Here is a 9,706-nt window from a genome sequence, read left to right on the forward strand (position 1 = left end):
GTCTACTGTCAATAATCACTTACCTTCAGGCCCATAAATGTCATTCTTGGGGTGCTCATAAACAGCCGGTCTCTTTTTAAATTAGCAAGTAGAGATATTTATGGGTTTCTATTAAGGGCGGTGGGTGGGGGAGTCTGGAGCACTCAGCAGCTCCGATAAGGGAGAGGTTGGGGGGGCCTGCAGGAGGCACGGAACCCCCACCCAGCATCCAAGGCAGGTGTCCCAGCTAGGGCTCCGTGTAGACCCGCAGACCCTCACCACACTCCTGTGGGGACAGCTGGGGGACATCCATGGCTTGGTTGGGGAAAGGGGGCTGCAGACCCAAAAATCACAAAGAGTGAGCCACCTGTGGCAGAAGCCAGGTGGGTGTCGGTGGGAGCAGGAGGGTGGGAGGGGCTCAGCGGACAGGCAGATGACACCACCAATCCTGACTCCTGCCCTGCAGCTTCCTCGGCTGTGAAAAGGTGTGGCCAAGCCACTGTGGAGGCAGGTGAGGCTCCTGCACACGCAGTCACACCGAACATCCTATGCTCACATGCACACACCGTCCAGACACACACACACCCTCCCCCACCGTGGAGGCAGGTGGAGGGCTCTGCACACACACACAGAACATCCTACGCTCACATATACACACTGTCCAGACACACACACACACACCCTACTGTGGAGGCAGGTGGAGGGCCCTGCACACACACACAGAACATCCTACGCGCACATGCACACACTGTCCAGACACACACACACACGCCACTGTAGAGGCAGGTGAGGACCCTGCACACGTACACAGAACATCCTACGCACACATGCACACACTGTCCAGTCGCAAAACTGCTCTCACACACACTCACATGTACACACACATTCACATACATTCACTTGCACACTCATACACACACATATTCATTCACTCACATTCACACATTCATTCACATTCACACACCCACATTCACACAATTCACTTTCACACACATTTGTTCTCACATTCACTCATATTCATTCACACACATTTGCATTTACACCCACATTCACACACACACATTCGCACACACACATTCACATTTACACCCACATTCACACACAGTGACTCACATTCACATATTCACCCTCACACATTCAAACACACACACACACACACACACACACACACACAGCCTCCCACCTCTAAAATGTCTCTCCACACCTCCCGCCCCTTCAGCTTCTCCCTCATCCCAACTCTTCCTTCATTTTAGATCCTTCTTCATTCCCAACTCCTCCCTCTTCCTGGCTTCTCTCTCATCCCAGCTCCTCTTTTTCCCCAGCTCCTCCCTCATCCCAGTTCCTCCTTTTTCCCAGCTCCTCCCTCATTCTAGCCACTCCCTCATCCCCAGCTCCTCCCTCAGGTCCTCACTCATCCCCAGATCCTCTCCAATCCCCAGCTTCTCCCTCATCCCAACATCTCCCTCATTTCCAACTCCTTCCTATTCCCAGATCCTCCCATATCCCAGCTGCTCCCTCATTTCAGCTCCTCCCCAATTCCCAGCTTCTCCCTCACTGCAGTTCCTCCTCATCCCCAGCTTCTCCCTCCCAGCTCCGGCCATCCTCAGCTCCCCCTCACCCTCAGCTCCTCCCTCATCTCAGCTCCTCCCTCGCCCTCAGCTCCTCCCTCATCCCAGCTTCTCCCTCATCCCCAGCTCTTCACCCCCTCCCAGCAGCCACACTGCACACCAGAGCCAGAGTGATTTTTAACTTTCACTTCTGAATAATTTTAGATTTACAGAGTAGTGCAAAGGTAGCGCATAGAGTTCGGATGCCTCCCCCGCCCCCGTCAGTGTTTCATCTTGTCACCTTCGTCACAGCCTGGCACGTGGCTCTTCCCTGAATTCCAGCCTTCCTTCGGGCTCCTGCTTTCCCAGTGCCCTTTGTCTGGTCCGGGACTCTGCACCATCTCCTGAGGCCCCGCTGGTCTAGGATGGCCTTGACAGCTTTGGGGGGCGCTGCTTGACATCCTGCAGAGTGTCCCAGTCGGGGCTGGTCTGGGGGTTGTCTCAGGGCCAGACCGGTGCCCTCCTCATCCCCTCCCATCAGGGGCAAAAGCCCCAGCCCGCCAGTCATGTGGCTGCTCTCCCCGGTGCCCTGTGTGTGGGGAGAGTCAGTGAAGCCCCCCCTCACATGGGTTCAGCTCCTCCTCCGGGGACATCCAGCATGTTTCTTCGGATTCCTCTGTGAGGAAGGTTGGAAAAGACGTTCTTCCAAAACACAGATGGTCTCTGGTGCCCCCACACCCCTCTTCCTCTGTGGCCCTCAGCCGAGGGATCATTTCAAGGGACCCTCAGCCCCATTCCGTCCCAGCCCCTCCTGTGGGGCCTTGCAGACACGGGCTCCCCTGAGACAGGCAAGGCCTGGGCAGGTGCAGGAGGAGGGCCTGGAGCCAGTGAGTGGGGCTGGCTGGACGGCTGGTGGTCAGCGGGTGGCAGGCTCAGCTTGCGTCTGGCAGGAGGGCCCACGCCCTGTGTGCCAGGCTGCTGGGCCTCCCCAGATGGACTAGCTGCCCGAACTCCTCGGCTATGATGAGCTTTCATGGTCTCTGCCTCCCTCGGTGTCAACACATGACACTGAGGTTAAAAATGTGCCAGGTGGATGAGTGACAGGCCCTTCACAGAAGGGGGCCACAGAAGCGACCTGCACCTCTAAAGGCACGTGAGAGCAGCCCAGTCCCCACGCAGTGAAGGGGTCCCATCTGCCCACGAAGAGGACAGAGTGCAGCAAGCCAGCTACCCCCTGAGTGCCCACTGCCTGCCCATGCCCTGCTGGGGGAAAAGGCAGCTGGGGGCCGCCCGGCAGGGCTGACTGCATGGGGCACAACCAGCTGGGCTTGCAGCCCCTGGGGAGGGCTGGAGCCCCTTCAGGAGAAAGCGCAGCCACAGGATGGGACGCTGTGTGGACTCAGGTCCAGGACTCCGCCACACCCCGAGTCTCTCTGGCCCCTAGTCTTACCCCATCCCACCCTGCACCCGAGTTGCACGCCCTGGGCTGCACTTGGCATCATCCAATCTGAGCTGCAGGGGACTTTGACAGGGGAGATGGCTGCGGTCTGGCAGGGGCCACACCAGGGGAAAGAAAGGCAGTGATAGGCACAAGCAGTGCCCCTGACAGAGGGGTGGCCTGGGAGAGGGGCTGTCCAGGGGGTTGCTGAAGGTATGGCAGGAAGATAGAGAGGCAGGATGGGGAGCGCCTTGCCCGAAGCTGAGTACAGGTGGCGGCTGTCCAGCAGGAGGAGGGAGGGGTCTCCATGATACCGAGCGGAAGAGGAAGGTGCTGGACACTGCCCCCACCCAGGAAATGGCCTGGCACCCCTCCTAAACAAGCCAGTCTCCCTCCTTGCCAGAGAGCAGGAGCTGGGGACACGATGAGGAGGCTGCTGGGTCCCCAGAAAGGGCTGGGGGAGTCATCGTTCTTGGCAGCCTGGTAAGGGGTGGGAAAGGAGAGGGCCACCCTGAGACCCAGGCATACAGGACAGCCCACTGTGCCCGGGGTCACCAGGGGCACCTCACCCCCGGGACCCCCTGCAGCCACCCAGGGTGAAGTGGCCTCAGGGCAGTGTGAGAATTCCACACCATCCCCCACCTGCCCGGCTGTGGGCTGCAGCCTCCCTCCTGGCTATCCCAGCAGCATCTGCAGCTGGCCCTATGCGGTGAGTCCACCTTAAGTGGGTTTGATCAGCCCGTGCACTGGTGAGCGCATGCTAATATTGGCTCCAATAAAGAGCAAATCAGGGCCCTAGTCGACGCGTCTTATCACACAGTCAGAACTGATGGCTGCAGAAGTCATAAAGATCCCATTTAATCTCACGCCTATCTATCACGCGGCCGCCTTCATCCTCTTTGTGCCGGGGTAATATGTGCTCATTACGAAAGCAAAACAGATCTGGCATGAATAAACGCAGGATGAAGTGCTCACTCGGAAAGTGACAGCATGATCAGTGGCGGCAGTAATCGCAGAGAATCGCGGGCTAAATTATTCCATAACTGTGATTTGAGGGGACAGCGCAGAGCACCCCACAGCTGCCTGCAGTGCAGCGACGTGTCCTGATAAAACATCCTTCCCAATTTACAGGGCCGCGCTTGACTAATCTGCCTCGGCGCGCACACTGTCTAATCATGCCATCAGCACCGCGAGAAGGGGCTCAATTGGGACTCAAATGAAAGGAGATTGGAAAACTACCCTCAATTGAAATTACATTTGTAAATGAGGCAGAGTTTTCTGTTCAGAGTGTGAACGTTACGGTAAATCTGCTTGAGAAAGTCGAAGAGGTGGCGGCGGCAGGCGGGCCGGGGATGCCGCAGGGGCGGCTGGGACTGTGCCCCTGCTGGGACTGGGGCATGGGGCCGGCAGGGGTCCACATTCTGGAGATGCCTGGCACCATGCTGGCCCCTGGGGACAGCCCCTGGAGAGGAGACGGGCTGTGGTGGAAGCCCGGAGAGTTGGGCCTAGTTTGCCAGACATAAGACTTCACTTCCCAACTCTGTAAAATGGGGGGCAGGGCAGCCTCCTTGAGGGAGGGGGGTAAATCAGACCAAGGGATGAGTCAGAGCTTAGCTGGCCTCCTCTCTGCCTTCCAAGGGTGCCCCTGCCCCTCTCTCCCACACTGCACACTGTTCCCAGCTCCTCCCTCCCTCCAGCCCTCTGTGCGTCTGGTAGTGTTCCGGGCTTCTCTGAGGCAACTGAGTGGGTACGGTGGGGGCAGGGGCACTTCCCGCACCAGGGGCGTTGGGTCTGAGGCTGTCCTCGTGGTAGGGGAGGGCTGGACCCAGATCACCTGCCTGACCATGCGCCCAGGACATTGGCCAGGCACACTCACTGGGACACTGCAGGAGGGGAGCACACAGGGAGAGTAAAGGGGGCCATGTGCTGGATGGATGGACTTGCCCCCCAGGACAGTGGCGAACCCAGGGGAAGGTGGCCTTGGGCCGTGGAGGTCTCCCAGACAGAGGCAGGGCCTGTGCTCAGTGCTCAGGGATGGCCATGGGGACCCCACCAGCAGACGGAGCCTGGACACCAGCAGCTCCCGTGGCCACAGGGTGTGGGGTGTTGTGGGGGCTCCTGCCTGCTGGCCTCACCTGGTGGACTGCTGGCCAGAGTGGCCCCAGCAGCAGCGGTGAGGTGCCCAGCACCTCCTCACAGGCCTTTATGTAAATCAAGGCCTAATTAGGCCATCCGGCATTTGTGTAGAATATCATTTTTTTAATTACCAGCCCTGGGCAGGTTCCCCGACTGCCTGTTGTGGGCCAATTACCATAAATCCCCCGGTAACAATTAACAATGTTGGAGCGAGCTGCATGTATTTCCAATGTTATAATTATGCGCGGCGCTCTTGTTAATTGGCCTATCTGACTCTGTACTTTTTATGCCGCTCATCTGCTCATTACCGCGGCCATTTAATTCAATTAGCACCCTTAATTAGAGGAACAGCCTTGTCCAATGTCGGGGCCTTGTCAGGGAGCCGATCATGAGCAGAGACAAACACAGGCTCTGCCGTGCCAGGCAGTGGCGCGGCTGCGGGTGGGGGGCTGCAGGTGAGGGGCTGCAGGGGTGCAGGTGGGGGGCTGCGGGGGTGCTGGCCGGGGATGCTCCCCATGCCCTTGGCCCGGCTGCCCTTGCAGGCCGCGGTGAGCAGCCACAGCGCGATTCCTGCCCGCCCTGAGTGCCCTCCCCCGCCACGACCTTCAGGCGTCTGGGAAGGTCTGCAGTCCTGGTTGCCAACACCCCCAGAGCCCACCCCAAGCCTGGACACGGCCTCCAGACCGGCACGATGTCCAGGCTAGGTTTTGTTTTGTGCCAGTCTATTGAAATCGCTATTCCCTGCCTATTAATTCTCCTAATTAGAATTAAATGAAGCATGCTAAATTGCTAGATTAACCAATAATTAAGCAGCCACCGCACTAAAACTGAACACTCCGTGTGGCCTGCGCCCCGTCTGCAGGCAACTGCCAGGGGCGGGCGTGCCAGGCAGGAGGGGCCAACGAGCCTTGGGGACGGCGGTGCGTGCGCTAGTGCCCGCACCCGGTGTGCAGAAGGGCGCAGAGTGTGGGCGTGAGAGTCGGTGTGGCCTGGAAGCTCTGCAGGAACGTGTGGGGGTAGGAGGTGAGGGGAGAGGGCATCACACGGGCCTTGCTGGGGGCAGAAGATTTGTCGTGAGCACGACAGACCCACCAGACTCTGCAGGTCCTCGTGGGAAGCGCCCCGCCCTCCACGCATACCTACGAGGTTGCGACCTCCCTACCCAGAACCGCCCTCTGCAGACGAGGCAACGAGGCTCGGCTTGGAGGAGGCAAGGAGCAAACCAAGGCTCCCACCGTCACCGGGGAAGGGAAGGGAGGGCAGGGAAGGGGCGGAGGAGGGGAGAGAAGAGGGGGAGGTGAGAGAAGAAGGGGAGGGGAGGGGTTACCTCTGGAGGCGGGGCGGGCAGGAAAGGGCGCGGCCCGGCTGCGACACCCCTAGACCCCCCACCCCGCAGGCGCAGAGCCGGGGTGCTCCCCCCATAGTCCCGCCCCGCCCTCCAGGCCGGAGTCGAGGTCCCCTACCCAGCGCTGCTGGACGCCCCTCCCGAGCCCTCCCGAATCCGACCAACCCAGAGGGGGCTGCGCCTCCAGGGGCTCCCGCCAGGCCCCTGCCCCCCAGCGCTGGTGCGCCCCCCGCCCCGAGCCGCCGTCCCCGCCCGAGGGTCCCAGCCAGCGCCCCGGCCCCCGGCCCCCGGCCCCGCCCGCGCCTGAAGGGCGCCCCCTGGTGGCCTCGGCTCGGCCCTGCCGCTGCTCCCACGGCCCACGGGGAAGGCCCCCCCACCCCGGCCGCCCTCGGGCCCCCACGGTCCACTCCCCCATGGGGACCGGCATGTCGCTTTTAGGTACCAAGCCCCTGCGTGGGCGCCTGCGCCACCCCCCCGCCCTCCGCACTCGCCCCTTTGTCCTAGCCCCGCGTCCTGGAGAGGGGACTTGAGTCGCAGCCCAGCCCCCAGAAGTGCAACGCGCACGGGTGGGGCCAGGCTCGAGTCCGCCGGTGACGCAGCCGCTGTGTGACCAGGGCTGATGGCCCGACCTCTCTGAGCCTCTGCTTCCCCGCCTGTAAAAGGGGATGGGGCTGCCTCCCAGGGCCGCTGCGGGGCGTGAGTGAGTTACGACTCAGAACGCCCAGAACCGGTCGGAGGTGAGCACACGCGACACCCGCAAGCCACGGCCACGCGTGTCCCCAGGGCGCCTCCCTCCACAGGCTAGCCAGGAGTGTTCGCGCTGTGGGGACAGAAAGGGGCGCGGCCCCAGCGCTGCGGGGCCCGCAAGGAGGGCGCATGGGCCGAGCATCCGCCCCGGGGCATCCACCCATCAGGCCTCGCCGTAAACTTCCTCATAACAGCCGCTCCTGCAGCCGGAAGATATTGACTCGGAGGAGAAACAATGGCACGAATAAAATAAAAATAAAAAAGTTAATTATCCTTTGTGTTTGTAATTTAATTAAAGATGCAGTAAAGTTTTACTGTTTTTCCAGGTGATGATGTTTAGAGCCCCGAGAAGCTATTTGTGCTGGTGAGATTAAAGTGCATTTTAAAATGTTCCTCCAGTACTTTCACATTTGTTGATAGATTTTTAAATTAAACTTTAAATTGTAATCTAAATTACCTCCAACAATTCATGGTCCCTGTAATGAACTCCCACCGTTCCTGCTGTCATCCGTCGATGATGGAGTGCGAGCCGGGAGCTGCAGCCCCGCGGGCGCCGAACCAACCGCGGAGGCCGGACAGCCTCGCCCCGGGGACCCCGCCCACGGCGCCCCACACCCGCGGCCAGTCAGGGAGGCCAATACCGCGAGACAGAAGCAGCCAGAACCCCGCGGGCCACCGGTGTGGCCAGAAAAGATGTGCAGGGCTGTGAGGGCAGCTCAGAGCTGAGATCTAAGGACTGGGCAGAACCGGACGGCACTACAAGCTAGGGAGAAAGTATCCTCGGGGCGGGAAGCACGGAGCCCCAGACCCCACCCGCCTCCTGCCCACCGCACACCACCAGGGCGCCGGGCCCCGCCTCCGGCCCTGGGCCCCGCCTCCCACCTCGGGCCCCACCTCCCGCCCAAGCCCTGCCTCCTGCCCAGGTCCTACCCCCAACTCAGGGCCACGCCTCCCGCCCAGGCCACGCCTCCCACTCAGGGTCCTGCCTCCCGCCCAGGGACCCGCCTCCTGCCCGAACCCTGCCTCCTACCCAGGTCCTGCCTCCCGTCCAGGTCCCGCCTCCCACTTAAGGCCCCGCCTCCCTCCCAGGGCCCCGCCCCTCACCCAGGGCCCACCTCCACTCAGGGCCCCGCCTCTCACCCAGGCCCCGACTCCCACCCAGGTCCCGCCTCTAACCTGGGCCACGGCTTCCACTCAGGGCCCCGCCTCCCACCCAGGCACCGCCTCTCACCCAGGCCCCGCCTCCACTCAGGACCCCGCCTCCCACCCAGCACTGCCTCTCACCCAGGCCCCGCCTCCCATCCAGGCCCCACCTCCCACTCAGGGCCCCGCCTCCGATCCAGGCCCCGCCCCTCACCCGGGCCGCGCCTCCTGCGGTCTTGCATGCCAGTTGCTCAGACCAGACTTTCATCATAACGCCCCCTCCCTTATAGAAGAAGTTAAAGACAAAACTAATTTTTAGTTTCCAATTTCCTCCAAATGTTCTAGAAATCAGTCATTTTCTTAAATGTTAACTGTTACCTGAATTTTCTCTTCCTCGTGGTCCTGCACATCTGTAATATTACTGGCAAAACACAATTAGACTTATAAGGCGTGTATGTGTTTCTAAGCAGGCCAAATATCAGGGTTTTTTCCTTTTCTTTTTTTCTAACTCTTTTTTCTAAGAGTTTTGCTGTTGTCGCCCAGGCTGGAGTGCAACGGCACAATCTCGACTCATTGAAACCTCTGCTTCCGGGTTCAAGCGATTCTCCTGCCCAGGCTCCCAAGTAGCTAGGATTACAGGCACCCACCACCACACCCAGCTAAGTTTTATATTTTTAGTAGAGACAGGGTTTCGCCATGTTGGCCAGGCTGGTCTCGAACTCCTGACCTCAGGTGATCTGCCCTCCTCGCCCTCCCAAAGTTCTGGGATTATAGGCTTAAGCCGCCATGCCTGGCTTTTTTTTTTTTTTTTTTTTTTTTCGATGCAGGGTCTTGCTCTGTCATCCGGGCGTGAGTGCAGTGGTGTGATCACAGCTCACTGCAGCCTCCTCCAACTCCTGAGCTCAAGTGATCCTCCTGCCTTGGCCTCCCAAAGTGCTGGGATTACAGGCGTGAGCCATCACTCCTCACCCAAAATTTCTTTACGTCAGTGACACAGAGCTACTTGACTACTTGAAGGCAGCACATGGCAAACAGCTGAACCTTGTCAGCAATCCAAGAAATGAGCTTTAGGATAGCAAGGAGACGCCGTTCTCATGTAACATTTCAGCGTTTAATACTGATATGGTAAGAAGGGTCCCTGCTGCGGGGGCAGTGTGGCAGGGCAGATGCTCTGGGACCTATACTCCAGCCATGCCACGGCCATCAGGGCATGCTGCCCAGCAGGGCTGGACAGGGTCCACAGAGTTCCTCCTGGACGCAGATGAGCGACACCCCTCCCTGCCACGCACACCACCATCAGCCCGCGAGGAAAGACCAGGAGGGCAGGGAGTGAGCCAGTGCCATGTATGCCACCCATACAGACCCGAGAGA

At 60.0% G+C, this 9,706-nt stretch overlaps 1 long non-coding RNA gene across 1 annotated transcript; it reads right to left on the reverse strand.

Moving 5' to 3' along the window:
* Positions 1–1,718: 1,718 nt before the first annotated feature.
* LOC112625396 lies at positions 1,719–7,745 on the reverse strand. The gene is made up of 2 exons (XR_003119581.1): positions 7,650–7,745; positions 1,719–2,202 (listed from the first exon to the last, which is right to left on the reverse strand). It is a non-coding gene; the product is annotated as an uncharacterized LOC112625396 (long non-coding RNA).
* Between the last annotated feature and the right edge of the window lie 1,961 nt (positions 7,746–9,706).

This window comes from Theropithecus gelada, chromosome 5, assembly GCF_003255815.1.
Source record: "Theropithecus gelada isolate Dixy chromosome 5, Tgel_1.0, whole genome shotgun sequence".
NCBI lineage: Eukaryota > Metazoa > Chordata > Mammalia > Primates > Cercopithecidae > Theropithecus > Theropithecus gelada.